General features: G+C 41.5%; 1 protein-coding gene across 1 annotated transcript in view; it reads right to left on the reverse strand.

Annotated features, from left to right (window-relative positions):
- LOC308070075 (uncharacterized protein) overlaps positions 1-18,918 on the reverse strand; it is a 160,336-nt gene continuing 141,418 nt past the window's right edge. The window contains exon 6 of the mRNA XM_080403452.1: positions 1-18,918. This exon is cut by the window's right edge and continues 22,457 nt beyond it. The gene's annotated coding sequence lies outside the window, so the exon portion shown is untranslated.

The raw sequence follows: 18,918 nt of genomic DNA on the forward strand, positions 1-18,918 counted from the left end.
CCTTAGACGGTCTCTGCTGGGCTTGCATGCCTCTGCATTTCTCTCCAGGCAAGCAACGGCACTTGAGCAGCGCAGTTACCCCATGGAACCCCCAGGGAAATGCTATTTCAGGCCCATGCGCCATTGGCTTGACTCAGAGTCCATTAAAATTCAAACTAAATTCTGAACTGTTTGGATGAGTATTTTCTCAAGTCCTCCAGAGAGGCGTAGCTAAAATCTGAAGCAGTTGGTTTGTTTCAGGTGATGGAGAAGTTGCAATAGTTTAAAACTACTTAACCGAAACATTGCATAACTTGTGGGGTTGTTGCATGCCTCTATGCTTAATTTCCCAGCACCTGCTTTTAAGGTAAACATAGTAGAAACTTTTAAAATGAAACAGTGGAAGAAAAACCTGAAACATCACCATACAATCTTGGTACTTGTGACCATTGTTAAGTAATAAGCTAGTAAAACATGGAAATTGTCTCGGGTATGTGCTGCTGTCCCTGGGCATACTGGGATTATATGATTTCTTAGGACTGGAATTGCTCAGGCCATGGCAGATGGTTCATGGCTGTCAATATGTATCTGCAAAAAGGTCTGCTCCCTGCTTAGTTATCCCCAATAAACTCAAAAGGTATTATATATATGCACCTGGTTGTCATATCTTCTAGCAACTGCATAATATAAAAGCGAGTTTAATATTCAAGGATGCAATAAAATGCAATGGTGATATACCTTCTCAGCCTTGGTATGTCTATTTTTATTACACTGCCAAAACGTATCTTTCATTTCTCTTGGACAATATTTTTTTTTGCATGTATAACAAGTCTTCACAGCTTTCTCATTGTCACTGCCTTTTTCTTTGAGTTTTAATTGCCAGGTGATACTGTGGGGCCTGTAAGCAAGCCGCGTTGAAGAGGACCCCAGCATAACCCGAGAACAAGGGATGGGCAGGCTGGAGACTGCTCTGACTTAAACACCTTCTCCACGTGCTTGTCTGTGTCTGCATCTCTGGCAACTGCATTTTGTATGACAGCCAATAGGCTTATAAATAAGGTTGTGCTCTGAGTTATGCGAGCTCAGAAACTGCACGGGTATACAGTATTTAAGAAAAAAAATCAAAATTACTTTTTTAGCCATCTCACTTTCGGCTTTGTTCCATTCACCTGATGAGCCCACAGAGGGGATTTAATCAGTTTTTGTCCATTTAGCTGCAGAAGTGTGTGTCCTAGCCCTCAGGGCCAGATCCAGAAGTTTAGATGCATCCAGCCTCTATTTAGGCACTAGATTCTCACAAAGAGCTGTGGGAATTCAGGCTCCTGGACAATATCACCAAGTCATGGGATGCAAAGCACAAGCTGAGCATCTGGTCAGTCTGCCTGCACAGATGAGGGCTATTGCCACCTAGCCTACTCCCAAAGACCACCAGAGATGGCAATCCTACAAACTCCCCAAGCAATCTGTTTGGTTTTCTGGTACCAAGCATGATCCTTCTTGCTGTGGATTTGGGCTGGTATTTCTGGTGTGAGCCACTGGGGCCGTGGAAGGTGGATTGTCTCCTCCCTCTCTGCAGTGGTCTCCGAGTTATCCACTGTTAGTGCCTCTTAATCACCATGACTATGAGATGGCAATTAAGCTGTTTTTCTGGATCTGTCTTGCATGTTTGTCTCCCCATAGTATGCCATGCCTTGGTTTCAGCAGGTATGCTTCGCAATCTGCAACTAACCTGTATTTTGGAAGATTTGGGTAAATTAACTTTTTTTTTCCCCCCATAACTTGTATGATTTAATATTTAGAGCTGCAATGGTCTAAGGATCTAAAGACATGTATGAAGGTATGTCTGTTAGAATAACACACACCGACAAGAGAAAGCAGGGAAGCTTGCAGGCATGCAAACCTTCGATATTTTCAGTTTTCGTAAGGTGACAATAATGTTGCTTGGTTAAGCATAAAGAGCATGTGGGAAATTAAGTTTTGGAAGGTGTAACTGATATGCCAGCAGACAGGATGTAAAAGACTGCAGCACTTGCATATTGTCCATTTGATTCTCCCCTTGGTAAAATCTGCTATTTTCATTTTCATTTATTGTAACTGCAACTTCACCCTAGCTCATGTTTTTTGTCTGTCAAACTGCATCTTCAATGGCCAAGGATAATTCATTTTAACTGCAGTTACTCCTTCCACTGTGGAGGTATGACTCACTGTTTTATGTTGTAATTCTAAACACATTCCACCCAAATGATGGCATTTTTGTGTGCTGTTCTGCCAGTGCAGTGCAATGGGAAGTTGTAGCTACTGCTTTCTTTCATAATAAATGCATCCTCGGTCAGAAAAGATCAAGCTGGAATATAAACCCTGTAATTATTGATAATGCAGTTTGAAATAAACCAAAATCCACTTGGTATTAGTGTCATATATTTAAAGCATTTTTTTTGAGCAGATAAAGCAATGCATAAAGGAAAGTGATAACACAGATGTGGTAAGTACAATAATTTTTTTTTGGCATGGCATTTTTATATTATGTGTGCACATGAGTACCTCCTTGGTTGATTGCTTGAAGCATTAAAGGGAATAAAACTGGTCATCAGAGTAAATATGAAGTGGGGCAAGACTTCTCCTATATACATATATATGTATGCATATATGCAGATGTATATTTTAAGAGAGTATCCTAGTGAAAATGTATGTTGAAAAGACAAAGCAGGAGCTTCTATAACCTCAGTTTATTATCAGGACAGGACATCAGAGTTTGCAGGTAAACAGATGTTCATTCCTTACGTACTTGTAGCTTTTCCTCGAAACTTTCCACTGCTGCAGCTTCACTGGTGACACAAGGAAAAACACAAACAGGCGGATAGTTGGGTTTTTTCTCTTTTCCCCCCAGTAGTGCCTTTGCTGAGACCCAGAACTGAGCGTGTACTCACGGGGCTGTTTCATGGCTGCGAGTCCCTTGGGGTGCGATGGTCCAGCATGCTGGTGGAGAGCATCCCCAGCCGTGTACCCCCACTTAGCCCCCTGTTACGGTCTTTCCTGCCATGGGGTCAGGCAGTGCCGATGCCGGGGAGGAGAGAGCGTGGGGTCTCACAGGCACACAAGCTGAGGAGGTCACAGTGCTCCCAGCACCTTCCCAACACGACTGCAGCTATTGCTTCTGGTGTAATTTCTAACGGCTTGTACTCTATCCACTTGAAGGACCAGATTTCAGTTTTATCCAGACCACTAATAAGTGGTTTAAGCATGCTGGCTATATAAAATAGTGCCATTTTTCTTCCTTTGCAGGGTAGCATTGCCAGACCTTAACAGAGAGTTGTAACTGGGTTTCTCTGTGTCTTGTTTTTAAAAAACAGCTTATGTTTAAACTGGGAGAAGTAAGAGCCTGACATCAAATTGTGTTCATTGATCATGTCCCTCGTTTCCTTAGGTGTTCGTGCCTTTTTATCTCCTACAGTTCCTATTACTTTTGCATTGCAAAAATTGTCCAGGGTGTACACGAAAAACACCTTGTGTCCCAGCGCTGATCAAGTGTAAATTCTGAACCTGTGTGAATTGGAGAGTGTGCCGGTTTCTGTGATATTCCACTGCCTGTGTCTCATGGCTTGCGGTGTTGTATACATGAGATGTACAGCTGATTCCTAAGGCACAGATTTGGCTAAAAATATTCATTTTGCTACTTGGGAGAAACAGAATGTGGAGAATAGAAGCATAGAAATTGTATGTGTTTTACGTGTGTGTATATATATGTATTTCACTTTCTGTGTATCACCTTGTGAACAGTCCCAATTTAATTTGATTTCCCATTTCTACCCTGCAAATATTAATCTTATATTTAGCATAGATCATGCCAAGAAGTAATTGGCTGGTCACTTTTGCCAGCTACTCATGCATGCCCTCTTATCAGATGAAGACCAGAGAGGTTTCCTGGGCTGGGACAGCTGAGACACAACTTGGGGACTTAATTCTTCCTCCGTGCCTCTCCCAGTGAGTTTGCTCCTCACCAGTGGGTTAATTAGCTCAGCAGATACAATTTCTTGTGCTGGACTGAATGTAGCCATTCTTATTGGCTTTAGCTCTATAAAGATAACATCTGGAATATTCTGTATGTGTATTCCAAGCACACATATAATTACACACACAATAGTCTGGAATATTTGTGACATATATTACCACTGGGCAGGGGATGGACAGGCCTGTCCAGTGGCTGCCCTGTTGCAAGAAACACCACGCACACGGTGGCCACGTGCCCGTCCTCCCTCCAGCTGGCTGTAGCACCAGAGGACCCCTAGGATGGTCTTCCTAGAGATGTTGAGTCACAGAGGTATTGCAGGTGGCTTTAAGATTGAAGTGCTTTCCTAGGTTATCTATAGCCTCCTCTGAAAAACCTGAACCTTTTCTAAAGGTGGTATTGCAGTACAAGGGTGTATGATATGCCTGCAGGTGTAGTTGAAGCTGCCAGAATGAGTATTGCTCTCACATGATGAGAAGCTGAATGGTGCATTAAAATGCATGATTTTACATTTCTGCAGAATGTCTTCTGAGATAATAAATATCTGCTCTATTGTGGCCTTTTATTGTGAGGAGTACAATAACTTTGCAGAATCCTGGCTTGAAATGTCTAGCAGCAATTTTTAGGTTGCTGCATGAGTTGCTGTTAAAAGAAAGTTAGCTTAAGAGACTTGGGTTTGGGTTTTGGTTGGGGTTTTTTGTGTGTGTGTTGGGTTTTTTTTTAAGATGTTTGTTTGAACTTTGGTTTTGGTGGGTATCTTACTCGACTCTCAAATCTCGCTTGGAGTTGCCTTTAAAACCAGAAATTTATTGTTAAATGTATATTATGGTGTATCTCTGTACTTATAAAAGGATTAGAAAATGAGCTGCGAAATGCAAAAGAAAAATTTTGTGAAAGGAAAGAATATTACTTCTCTGGACCGTTGGTTTTTTTTTGGTATGTTTTAAAGTGCCATTGTGCTACTGTTTTTTAAGGATAATGATGAGATACTGATGGGAAATGTTTTATATTTCAATGTGTGTCTCAGTACAAAATCGATCTCTAGAAAGAGTTAGAAAAAAAACTTCTTGGGGGAGCCAGAAGTACGCAACAGAGCAAATAATCCTACCCAAATTTATACTGGGGGTAAAGACTTCCGTTAAAAGCCCAAGAAACTAAAGAACCATGAGTGGCAAATAATATCTAATACCTCCAATGCACTGATAACTTCTGTGTTAGGTCTAGATACAACAAAACAAGGTGAACAAAAAACCCCAAAAACTAGAGAAATCATTTTTCAGTATAACTTTTGTTATTGTAAAATTTCAGGCTTCTGCTGACGACCAGTGAGAGCAGCGTGCGAGGCAAAGTCACGTTTTCAAACCAATAGAAGTGGTGGGGGGTCTGGGGCTTTGGTAGCTGCAAATTCTTCCTCCATGGGACTTCTCTGCAGCACAGCAATAAATCACCTCTTCCTATAAGTCTGTCTTGTGCAATCTCTAAAAAGTAAAATGATTTTCTACTCCCATATCCAAGTCCCTAAATAACCTGGAAACTCATCTAACCACAAAGCTAACAAAATATACTTACAACTGTTAGGCAAAAAATAAAGAGAAGTGTTCTGAAGCAGCGTTTTATCAAATCCTGAGTCTGACAAAAACAAAGTGTTTTGGGAAGACTCTTACATTTTTGCCAAGTTCCCCCTAAAATATACCAGGGCTCCAAAGGGAAACATGACTGTTTCCCGGTGGCTCGTCCTGTCCTGCCCTTGGCAGCCCAGCCTTGGGCAACCTGCTCCTGGGTCGGGAAGTCCCCCTGCCCACCACCGCCAAAAGGACTGTGAAACTGGAGGGTAGGAATTTGGAATGAAGCTGTAGATAATCTACCATAATCCTCTACTCAACAGAAAGTAAACTGCTGAGGTAGGTGGTTTTTCAGGACCCTGTCCAATTGCCCTTTGAAAATCTCCAAAAATGGCAAGTTTGCCCAATCTTTCTGGGTTACCTCTTGGAGTACTTAATTGCTGTGATCTTCAAGGGTGTTTTCTCCTTATGTCGACATAGAATTTACTTTGCTGCAACTTCTGACTGTTGCCTCTTGTCCTCCTCTTAAACTTTTCCTCTTTTTCTTGTTTTTTGGTGATACATACCTGATTTCATTAATTAAAATCCCGAATGAAAACATGTACAAAAAGCACAAAATTTAAAGGCACAAGGATGTTCCACAAAGTGGAAAATCTGATTTAAAGTCGTCTCAGAAGCAAGTGTAAAGGCTGCATGTGCTCGTACGTACCCAGTTGGCCTTTTGGGGTCTCGGTGGGTTGCTGTGCAAGCGACAGTCTGTTCTGGTGAGTGTGACCATAGAAATAGTTCAGAGATCATAAAATGTTATCAGAACACGCTTATAAAGTAATAATTCCTAATAAACTTATTAAGATGCCTTTAAATAAAATCCCATTTGCATCCTTTATGTTCTGTTGGGAAATTAAGGATTTCTATAGTAACAATTTTTATTCTTGGGAGACATAGCATTTGCAGATCTTTGATCTCAGAATCTGTGTAACAGAAGAAGGAATGGAGCAAAGTGAGTACTGGCCATATTCTCACAGGTTGAAGATCAGCGTCAGCTAAAACTCCCGTGATGGTGCCTCCTCCTGTTCCTCCAGACCAGGTATGCGGACATGGGTCAAATGTGCAGACAACTTACAAGGGGCCATTGCATGGGCTTGGAGCACCAGTCAGATTTATTTTGCAAGGAAGCAAAAAAGTTACTGAAGCTTTCCGTACGGAAGCGAGTAATGACCAGGAAACAGGCGCTGTTTGGAGTCAGTGGTAGCAAACAGGTAGGAGCTGTTGTGAACATTAGGAGTTCTAGAAAAAACATTGAAAATCTCTTACCCTGTGTTGTCAAGAGCCATCCGTAGATGCCAACACACAGTGCCAGAAGTACTGCAGATTCCAGAGCCATAACGTAAAGGTATTATTTGTATTCTAGGTGATGATAATTTTCTGAAGTTTTTTCTGGAAGTACTGAAAAAGCAATTCTTTGCCCCTGCATCGCCAGCTGTGCAGAGAGAAGTGTTTAATAGCTGTGCTGGCTGGATGATGGGTGGCCACACTACCCTGTGCTGCATGTTGAGGGTGAGGGATCTCAGAGCACCAGCCTTTGCCAGGTGATGTGCCTGCCTTTCAGCAGAGCAAAGCTGGTCCCCTGCTCCACATTGTTCTGGTGTTTGCTGGTAAATGTGCTGCTGGGTTTGGGGTGGTTTTACGGAAATGTTTAGAACCGGCAAGTGATTGCAAGTATTCTCTGTCAATTTGAATGTGTTCTTTCCAGTTGGCATGTGGGGTCTGGCATGCCGGTTTTGGTGAAAGATTCATGCAGAAGCTGATCTGGGTGCTGGTTTAAGATGGGGACGTAAGCTGGAGCGCTGCTTCTGCACAAACTGTCCTTGTTCTGCCTTTCTCAAGGCAATCTCAAGGATGGTGAGGTGATTTGACAAAATACAATCCAAGACATTTTAGAGTTGACTTTTCAATCACTGATTATGATGAGATTTTAAAGGATTTTTAACAGAAAATGTTATTGGTGTAATTTTAAATTTTCATAAGCTGTACCCTGGATGCAGATTCATAAACCAGTTCATTTAAGCCCAGTTGAGGGTTCTTTGTGTTTTGCAAGCTATTATGGGCAACAGATAATATTAAAATTAATATTGAAACTACTATACTTATTTTGCTTCCTCTCTCTCCTGAGTGAAGGAGAACATATTTCTTGTTTTCCTCCCATACAAAAAAAAACCCAAAAGCCCAAACAACACCCCCCCCCCCCCCAAAAAAAAAAAAAATGGGAATACTTTTAACCTGTGTGATGGATGTATTTTATCTCACAGCTATGCAATCTTCTGCCCTCCCGCCACCTATACAAAGATTTCCTTGCAGTTTCATAATTGATTCTTGCCGTAGACCAGGGGTCCAGGCAACTGTAGCCCCCTGCTCAGAAGAGGAGGTCTGGGACTGATCTGCAGGGACAGTAAGGCCTCCCATACCATCCCACCAGTCACCATAAAAGGTTAGCCCAGCCCTTTGACAGAAGGTGGATTAGCATCTCCCAGAAAAGGCCCTCCTGGGCTTACACCCAGCAATTTTCCTGCATAAGATGATGAAAATAATGTCCTAGAAAAGAAATGCAGCCTTTTAAAAGTCATGGGGGTGAATACATTGGCACCTGATGAAGCCAGAGAAGAGCCATTGCCCCTGTGAGACCATTTCTCAGTTCAGTTTTCTTCGGGTTTCTATTGCAATGTACCTCTAGGTTTAATTGTTGACAGTAATTAACTATGTAGGCAGCTGTCTTTAAATATCCCTTTTAATGAGTCAGCCTATACTGCAAAAGACTGCTAGACATAATGCTGTGCATCTGTGTTTTCTCTGGTTATCATCTAGTCTACCTTAACATCTTGTGGCAGCAGGTTGGTGCCATCCTCCCTCCTTGCTCTCTCTTGCTGTGTGCAGCAACCCCATTACCCTTCCCAAAGTCTTCTGTACAGCCTGATAAATTCTCTCAGCACTGGGATGGCTAAATGCTGTGGGGTGTGTTTCTGGTTTCATACAGCCAAGTTGAGGAGCAGAGAGGAAATGGGGATACAAGTGGAGTTTTGCCATGGGAAAGTTCAAGCTTGAAAGCTGGTAATATGAATTGCTAAATCCTTGATGCCAGACATTTGTGTTACTTTTCCCACAAAGTTTTGTCATATTTTTTAATGTTTGCATGTTTGTTTTCATAGAAACACTGTTAGCAGTCTAACTATTCTCCAAATACAGCTGTTTTTTCCCTTTTGCATTTTTTTTGCAATTTTGTTCCATAGAGTTCTAGTTAGCATTTGTTGTAAAGCACTAGATAATAACAATAATTTTTCTTTAGATTTGTTTTAGCCGTATGCATGCCTGTGTACCCACATGCGCACTCTCTTATATAAATCATTCAAAGAAGTAGTTACACATTCTCATCCCTTTACAGAACTGTTGTGAGAATTAATCGGCTGGTATATTTCAGCATGGTACGCCAGTATCCTCAAAATAGCAATATTCTGGAAAAATACGTATGTGTGTATTTAATAGATACAACTAAGCATGGAAACAATAAGAAAGCACAGAGTAAAATACACCAGCCCTTCTTCTTTGTGAAGATGCTAAACCAGAGTCACTTTATCAAATCAAAATAAACGGTATTTTCATAACATAGAGTAATAGGAAATTATTTTATTTACTACAATAAATGATCCCCATCTCCTCAAGGATGATGGGAAGTAATATCATGTTGTAGAACACACAAAAAATACAGATACACAATCAAATTACTGGGGGTTGTTGTAACATTTGTTCAAATAAAACCGGTGTAGGGCTGCAATCTATCATACAGCTGATAGCATGTTGACGTGTACTATTACCCTGCTTCTCTGTCACCTTTAGGGACACCAAATAATACTCTTTTAAATAACTGGTATTCAGTCAAGTAACTAGTATTTGGTCTTCATTAGATCTGAATTTTGGTAGAAGTCACATTTCTGATAGCTGTATTTGGTATTTGAGTATGAAGTCAACTCATTGTCTCAATTCAAAACTTGAAAGTTAATTCCAATTCTTGGGAAATGCTTGGAGACAGCTGTACATTGTCCTGTTGGTGAGGAAGACTCTGAATTCATCAAAGCTGCAGTTGTCTTCCAGGAGCTGCAGTTTTGACAACCAGGCTCTGCCATTTCTTTCATCATTATTTAGTTAACACTGACATTTCCAGCAGTCTGACAGGACGGAAGGTCATCAGCCTTCGGATCTGCTAATTGGGAAGCTGCATTTCTTTTTCCCCCACGTTGATAGCACATGCTGCCGCAGCATGGCTGGTGGGTATGACTTGGTGCACACCCAGACCCACCCTGCTGGTTTGTGACATGGGTGTAGGTGTTTCCAAGGTCCTGTCCTCAGCCATCCATCAAAGTTTATCATGTCTCATCTCAAGACATTCACACCAGTATCCTGTAACTGTACTACCGTTCTTGAAATACATTATTCTGGGCATCACACCTGGCATAAAAGAATATTCTGTCGCAAACTTGATGTAGATGTTGCTGGCTTGTGTGCGTCTCAACATGAGAAATAATAGCTGGGTAAGTAATTAAAAAACAAGAACTGAGATGTAACTCAGTGGATGGAAATTGCCTTCTTCAGTTGGTTCAGGGAAATATTCCTGTATTTTTTACTGTTGGTTTTGTGGTTGGTTTTTTTTTTTCCCCTGTGTCTCCCCGTTCTAGCAGAGGTGTGCCACTTCTGCCTTGCCTTGAGTTCAAAAAGTACCACAGGGAAGTGAGTTCTCTGAGTGGTGAACTCACTCTTTCTCCATGATGATTTCGGCACCAGGTCTGCCACTCTTTCCTTACCCAGGCAACAATAAGACCCTCAACATCACAATATTTTAAAAACTGAGATAATGCTTCAATACTTCAATTTGTTTTTATCAAACAACTTCTATTGTATTTAAAAGATGTTACCACTGCCAGCAGAACAGAAACTGCAGTTGAACAAGGTACTTGGGCTTAAATGTTATACTGAATTTGTGAATAGCCTGAGGGTTTACACACCTCCTTGAGTGATATGTGGTTAAACACTTTGAGAATAAACAACATAACCAGGCTCGTTCAAGAGCCTGCTTCACCCTAAGGTACGAACAGAAGAACATACACAAAGCTGCCATGAACCTGGGGTGACGTGGTAGGGAGCTGGTTTTGTTAAAGGAGACTGTGAGCATCTGCCTGCTCCTGAGGCTGGCGGCAAATCCTGCTGCTGTGGCATTGCCTCTCCTCTACTTTAACATCACCTTCAGCTCTGTCAGTCCTGGCACCCTGCCAATCCAGAGCAGACCATAAAATATGCCCCCAAAAGGGGTGCTGGCTTCCTAGATAACTGTTAGAAATGCATGTTAGATTTAGAGAAAATAGCATGTCATGACCAAACAACCCCCAACCCGATGACAGTATTTTCCCTGATGTTCTTCCACAGCATTTCTCCTGGAAAATATACTGTCCCTCTGTGTGATAGCTGGGACATGGTGGAATTACATGGTTGCTTTGATTCACCAGTTTTTGAGGGGTGGAATAGGAAAAATCCCCCAAATATGTCATTGTTATAGATAGGGCTTCTTTTAATGTGTGAATATTGCTTTTGGACTAAAGTAAGGCTTTATGTTTGGTACCAAAAATGGGCTATGAAATTTCACTTCTAAATACTGTTAAACAGCCATAGGTGTATAAGTTTAATGAAGATGCTGACACTGTGCATAGAATTACACCAAAGCTTCCGTGTTTTGAAATGAAATAGATACCAGCCCAACTCAGTCATTTCACCACGCTTCTTCCCACCCCAGATACCCATCTGCTCAGCTCTGGTTTAGTGTAGCAGAGTGACTGGGATTCAGGATGCTGGGGAAAGGGGGAAATTACTGGAAAATTACATGTTGCCTAGTAAGGGCTAACCCCTTCTGTTTGAATTAATTGTAAGAAACTGGCCTCGCTCCTTTATCTATGCCCCACAGATAACTCTGCCCCTCCTGAACATGCCTCGGTTTGATAAAAGCCCTCTTGGAGAGAGAGGCATGCGATTTAATACACCACATGTTGTTTCGTCTAATAGAAAATAGACTTTGCAAATGAGTTCCTGAACATCTTTGTAGGGGGTGCTTTTGCTTGCATGTTCACAATTTTCATTTTGGGTGTTGACAACCATGAACCTGGTAATGATACTGACATTTAAGATCGGCACTCAGTTCAATTTTTAATTGTGTTTTATAGATAAAAGAAATATCTACATCAATATAGTCTAATAGCATTGATTTAAGCATGGAGTTATCAATCATTATTCAGAATTCTCTGTTAACTCGCTGCAGTTCCGCAGCCTTAGCAGATAATTCAGTGTTTCATGTGATAACCTTTAACTAACATCAATGTCAGGAGTGAATTCCTATGCGGAATCTGTGTTCTTTTATAGAGTGCTTCTTGGGTAAATAAGGCATTTGTTGCTCTGACAAGGATCATGATACACTGAGAATACTTTCACTTCTAATATTGTTTGCAGATACAGCTGATACATAAATAAGTCAACAACTCAGCTAGGCAGAGAACGGTTTCCTGGGGCTTCAGAAGAAATGACTGTAGTTATCCTATTACAAAGAAAAGGAAAAAGCAAAAAAACCTTGTACCATTGCATGTAAAGCTACAATTGAGGGAGTAACGAGGCACTGAACATACAAAGATTTGTCTATGTAATTATAGATGCGCTCATGTTCTGCTTTTGCTCGGCAGTGAGGAGGTGCTTCGTTAGGAGCCAGATGCAGTGACTGTGCCACCCGCAGCAGCAGCGTGGTGGCTGGCAGTGGCAACAGAGGATTTCCTTGGTGCCATTTCTGGACCATTGCTTGTTTGCCTCAGATCTTTTTGCAGCTTTACATACACCATCTTTCCCTGCCGATGTCCCTCTGCACTGCTGGAGATAACGTTTCAGTCTTTGGAGGAGTTCTGGAGCCTTTCTTCCGCTGATATTTACTGTTGTCTTCAATCCACGTCTCTATTCTGAAATGTCTGTCTTTGGAATTATTTGTCACGAAGGCAGAAAGGCAGCCTGCATCCTAAAGTGCATCTTCCAAGTGGGATCGCTGCTCACACTTGACGTGACCTTGCAAATTCCTTCTGTTACAGGAGTAATTGACAGCAAGTGATATCAAATAATAATGTGATTCCATTTAGTCTTAGTAAATAGCTCAGGTTTCTCTATGTATAGTTCATCCATTTCTAACAGCTTCTACACACCTTCTTGAGTAAGTGAAGCCAAATTGCATTTATTTCTTTCAGGTGGACCCATATGACACTTGCTGACTTGCTGTTAGTGTTATTCAGAGCAGGCACAGATATTCTTTGTTATCCCATTAAGAAAACCTTTCAGCATATTAATTATTATGGTATAGGCTCATGAAAATATTGGTACAAAAGTACTGAATGGCAGGCACATCACTGTGTGAAAATTCCCAGCCCTGTATTTCCTACAGGCTATTAGATTGTGTTATTCTGCCAGCGGCAGTGTTGTACTTCTGACTGCAGTGAGGTCTTTAATGGATGTGACTTGGAATTGAACCCTTGGGAATTTCATATGAATCTGCGAGCAATACACCCTTCGCCCCTCTCATCTCTTTTTTTTTCTTTTTTTTTTTTTCAATTTCAGAAATATTGGGCTGTTTTGAAAATCCTGGCCTCTGAGAATGGTTTTTGTACTTTCAGCTGACCTCAGAAAAGACTGTTGTAATTATCCACATACTTCACTTAAATCAATAATGAATTGCAATTCTGCAGGGCAGTTTGGTGAGACTGTTCACGTAAATAATGCTGTCAAGACTCGCCTTGTTAGATGGTAAGTACAGCTGTACAAAGAAAAGTTTGGAATAAAAAGCATCTTAGCCTGAAAATCTGAACTATAAATTCCACGCACTTTGTGTGCATGGAAACGAGGAAATGTGTCTGAACCCAAAATTATGCATACACATAATACATAAAATAACATTATACCATGTAAATTATTACGTATACAGTTATGTATAATATGATTGTGTAATTTGCATGCAGGCCCAGTAATAAATTCTACAAAAAGAAAGATCTCTTCGTTACTGAGAGCAGGTATTGTGCCAGACTTTTCAGTCTGACCCGGAGGAAGAATTTGGAAGTTTTAAGAGTGCTTCACCTAAATCTGAAAAAAGGCTCCATCCAGTAGCGTTGATGAGACTTTTTCATACACGATTTCAAGACACAACTTTTAAAAGCAGTTTTTAATGACTGCTTTTTGGAAACAGTCTTACTTGTTGAACTGGTTCGCCATCGATAATTGTGGTTTCACTTAACACAGTGGCCCTGAAAGATTCCCTCCCTTCCTAGCCAGCCCAGGGCTGGGTTTCATCGCAGCCAGGTCTTGGCTTTGGCACAGGCAAAGTTTTCATTTGCAACTATTTCTGGAGAATGTTGTATTTCTTTTAGCTTCATTGCTTTAACTGATAATAAGTTGTTTAAAATTCCACAAAAGGAATGAACAAAAATATCGTTATGTCACTGCTAGCTCCATTGCTAAACAGGGTTGGTTCAATGACGGAACATCCAAATACATTGCCTTTCTCACCACCGTGGCATAAAGAAGGTGAAGAGTAGGCAGCAAAGCATCATCCTCACACACAGTCCTGATGAAACATTAGTAAATCCCTCCTCATACCGCCAGGGCTGCTAATATGCCTATTCATTAGTAAATTATATGTGATCCTTGTCATGTCACCATGAATTCATGGGACAATGTTCTGTTTGTTTTACCTACCTTCAGAGTATTAGTCGAACTGCAAACTTTACTTTCTGAATGCTTATCACATGCTTTAAAGGTAACATAACTTGCTCCCTAAGATGCCGTATCTAAGCAGCAAATCGACTGCCCTCGTGCGTGTGTTTTGGCACAACATGCTCCTGGCAGCCACGGCCCCAGGTGTATTATCCTGCTACCTAATAGCAAAGCCTCTGTGTCCTGCTCCAGAGGAAGGGATTCCATCCTGCCTCCACATTAAGGAGGAAAACTTCTAGTTCACTGAAGCTAATAATGCCTTTAAGGCATCAATTCTTCTCTGAGTATTTTAGAAAATAAATAATAAACCCCAAAGTATTAGAGCGAGTTTTATATGCAGGCAATACACTGCTCATAGCTGACGAAGGTAAACCAGGAATCATTTATATGATTTAGTTTATGAGAAGAGCATAGGAAAATAATATAAGCAAAATGTTTATTTCCTACCTGTATAAATATGCAAATTGCTGCTTCTAATATACCTTCTTTTGAAAATGTCAGTGTCATGTGAGAAGAGGGAGAGGGACTTAAAGCTTTTCTCTTAATGGTGCGTCAGCCCCAGTTCATTTCAGACAACTTTTTCCTCTTCAAGCCATTTGCCTCCACAGGCAGAAACCTCCAGGTGCGGATGGGACCATGAAGGACATTCGTAAGTGAAAGCTGCACGGTGGCACAAAGGTGTAGGGAAAGCTGGACGTGTTCTCCAACAGCATTCGGTTGCAGGAGGGTGGGCATTTTCAAAAGTAACATGTTATCTGTATTAAGCAGTGACAAAAAAAAATAGGTGCTTGAAAACACTAATGAATCAATAATCCATAACCTTTTTGTTTGACTTGATCTATTTTCCTTACCCTTTTTGAAGGAAATATTTTATGCTGGAAACAAATTTTGAAATTTTGTACTTTTTACATTGGGAGGTTTGGCAAAAGGGATCTTTTCCTCTAAATTTTCAGACCTGACATAGCATGAATCTCAACTAGTTTATAGATAATTATTTTTAACGTTTAGATTTTAGAAGTCAGGACAAAAGTGTTGTCTAGATTTCTCTCCTCCAAGGGAATTCTTTGGAAGAAGTGTATTTGCAGGCTAGAAGTTTGGGGAACCCTGGACAAGAACAATGTTTCTATTGTTCTCTTTAAAATTGTTTAATCAGCTGTAGTTTTGAAATTCAGATGTAGTACAGGCACAGAGAGTAGTACTGGTTTGTATAGCTGTAAGTTAGAATATCATTGAGTATGATGGCTTACTTGAAAAGCTAACATGTTCCACTTGCATGCAGAGTGTAAACAATAAAAAAAGAAATGGATCCCTAGGAGTCCCCTGAAGAAACAGTGAAATCCTGTCTCCAGGGTTTTGCAGGTCACCCTTGCTGCTTCCAATGACCCACTGGCAAGGATGGTGCTGTTCAAACATTTATTGTACTTGAACGCAGGGAACTTGCTGCACACCACTGGCATGGACAATGCTGGGGAGAACCGCCACGCAGGTTTGGTTTCTGTTAAAAAAAGCGAGTAAACTGTTTAGTAGCAGTCATTTCTGGAATTGCAAATGAAGATTTAACCATAACCAAGAGCTGTCATGATGAATCTCCTTTATTTATTGCCTTTCAAAGGATCTCTATTGCAATGGTCATAGGAGCAACCTTGATGTGCAGCGGCTGTGGCTCGGTGTGGTGTGAATCCCAGACCAGCGCCTGGGTGTGAAATACCTCTGAAGTAGCAGCAAAGCTAGGGAGAAACTAAACTTTCTGAAAAAAAAATAAAAATTCAAGGAGCTCTGCTCTTAAGAAAGATGATGTGGGGGCATGTCAGTCAGTCAAGGGCATGGTGGCTGCACGTTAGCTAAGGTGGGCAAAGAAAACGCAGTATCTGAGGGGGCAGAGCTGGAGGGTCCAGGGCAGAAAGACCTGCCCCATCAGCTGCACGTGGGGGCTGGCAGGGATCTGGGGGGGACGAAACCCCAACAGGACAGAAACTGTGGACACCAGTACTTCAGCATTTTTAGCAACTTCTACAGGGATTATATTTCACAAACTTCATCTGCTGGAATAGCTTAGAGACAAGGCTGCTGTTGAAGCGCTGATTATGAAGACTTAATTATACAGGGCTTGATCTGAAACATTATATAGGTGAGAATAAGGTCATGAAGCTCTGCTAATGTCTCTTAAGCTACCACATTAAAGGAGTGTATAATCAGGACTATGCATAAATATAATCTAAACTGATACCTTCCATACACTAAATATTCTTGGGTTTTAATGATATAGGCTTATAGGTGTTTCAGCCTGTTTCAGCTAAATGGATGAGGCTGAATTTTCCCTAAAGTAAATAAGAGGGGGGAAATATATGGCTAAAATAGTTGCATTGATTTTTGTATAAGTTTTGAAACTATAATTTTGCTTCCCAACATAATGATGCCATTTCCATTAGCAATGTTGCACTGGGAACAGAAATTCTAACTTGTTTAGAGGTAATCCTATTCAAAAAACATAACTCCCTCCCCCGTTAAAAAAAAGCACCGGAGCCTAAACATAATATCCAGAAAACAGTTTTTTCTTCTTTTCTTCTCCCCTGCCACCGGCGTCAAATTTGGTATGTATCAAGCTACCCTGTGGCCAAAGGGAGGGGAAATTAGGAGACCCTTACGTCTGGGTGGGTGCTTAGGCAACCTCTCCCTGAACATACCAGAGATCCTGTATGCTTCCTGCCATCTCAGATGTTTTGATCTGTAAATTAGTGATGTGATGTTGATTTTTCCGGTGGAAAAATCTGCAGATGAAAGGGCAGAACAAGTGTAAGGCATTATTACTTTGCCTTTTCAAATGTGCACAGCAATACACTTACTTCGAAAACAAGCAATGTTTAAAAGAGCATTTTGGAGCGGTATAATTTTACAAAAGCAACTTCATTAGTGCACATACCCAGCCTGATTACAGCTGTATGGAGCGAGCAACGCTCCCCGCGGGCTTGCCGTGCTATCCCAGTGGGGCTGGCCGTCTGTTCTGCCCTGCTCTGCCCTGCTGTGCTGCCCCTCTGGTGTGGGACCATTCATGGATGGTGATGGCTTGCTCTGCTGAAACACCATGGGCCATGTCCATGGCCTCCCTGAGGATTTGTTAGCATTGAATCCTTAATAAGAAAAGCAACAGGAGCTCTGTCACCACGCTCCTGTCCATCACAAAGCAGCCCTTCATCAACAGGCATAAGACCCCCACCCAGAAATGTGTTTCACTGAGGAACATCTCCTTGGTGTCTGACTCTTTCAGGTGTGCTGCAGCAGCAACGAATCATAGAACAGTCTGGGTTGGAAGGGAACTTGAAGACCACCCAGTCCCACCCCCTGCCGTGTGCAGGGCCCCCTCCCCCCAGCCCAGGCTGCTCCCAGCCCCATCCAGCCTGGCCTTGAGCACTGCCAGGGATGGGGCACCCACAGCTGCTCTGGGCAGCCCGGGCCAGCGCCTTGCTGCTGTCATATCAGCAGGGCTAACACCACTGCCTGGCACAAGGAGGGAAGGGAAAGGTGATGAAAACATGAAAGGTGATGAAGATATAGTGTTTGTTTGTGTTAAAGCCACGCAAGGCCACATCTTTGCTGTATTAACCAGCAGTCTGGCAGCACGGGAAGGGCAGGATGCAGGGATGAGCCTTTGGCAATGGGCTTCTCCTGGTCAGACTGAGGAGTTAAAGAATATACTTCTGAGCATCCCAGTGCTGTGGTTTTTCATGTATGGGATTTGTGATCCAGCTGCTGTAGCTCGAGGACAACAATGACCAGGCCAGCCCAGCAAGAGGAGCATCTGGGCAAAACAGATGATTTTAGAGCCAAAGAGGCTTTAAATCAATGCTAAAGCTGAAAGCAGAATAGCCTTGGAGAGCAGCCTGGCTGCTGCCTACGTGAGGTCCTCGTGAGATCACAGACCCAGCACCCCTGGGTTTCCTCTCTGAGATGTTCCAGCTCTATACTGAGGGTATGGAACTGGTCCAGATACTTGGTAGCAGAAGGTTGCCTGTGTTCCTGCATGAAAACAGCTCCAGTCTGACATTAAACTTTATTACAATTTCTACATAAGCCTCAAACAGTTTTCATCTGTTTGACACAAGCTACTCGTGCTGATGATTATTCATTTGTGCTGGCTGTTACTGATAGTAATAAAATGTTGACAATGCCTTAGGGTAATGCTTTCAAAAATGCTTTTTAATAAACTGTGAAAACTGTTGTTTCAGCAATTGGAAAATAATTAAGAAGCAATTATAGAAGCAAACAGAAATCCTAAGCATATAGTCAAGCTATTAAAATATGTTCTCTAAGAAATTATTACAGTCACACTGGAAAGAAAAGCTACATTTAAATAATGTTATGGTTGTAAGACACTGGAAAGGAAGAAAAAAAAAATCAGTCATCATTCATACTGGAAAGTGTAACTACTCATCTGCCCCCTCCAGCAGACAGTTCAGCTGTGGTAGCTTTGCCTTCCTTGATTTTCTTATGCAGAAAGATAGTTGAATACTTCATTTTTTTTTTTTCACTTTTTAAGCAAATATT

This window comes from Falco punctatus (assembly GCF_963210335.1).
Source record: "Falco punctatus genome assembly, chromosome: 9".
Lineage (NCBI taxonomy): Eukaryota > Metazoa > Chordata > Aves > Falconiformes > Falconidae > Falco > Falco punctatus.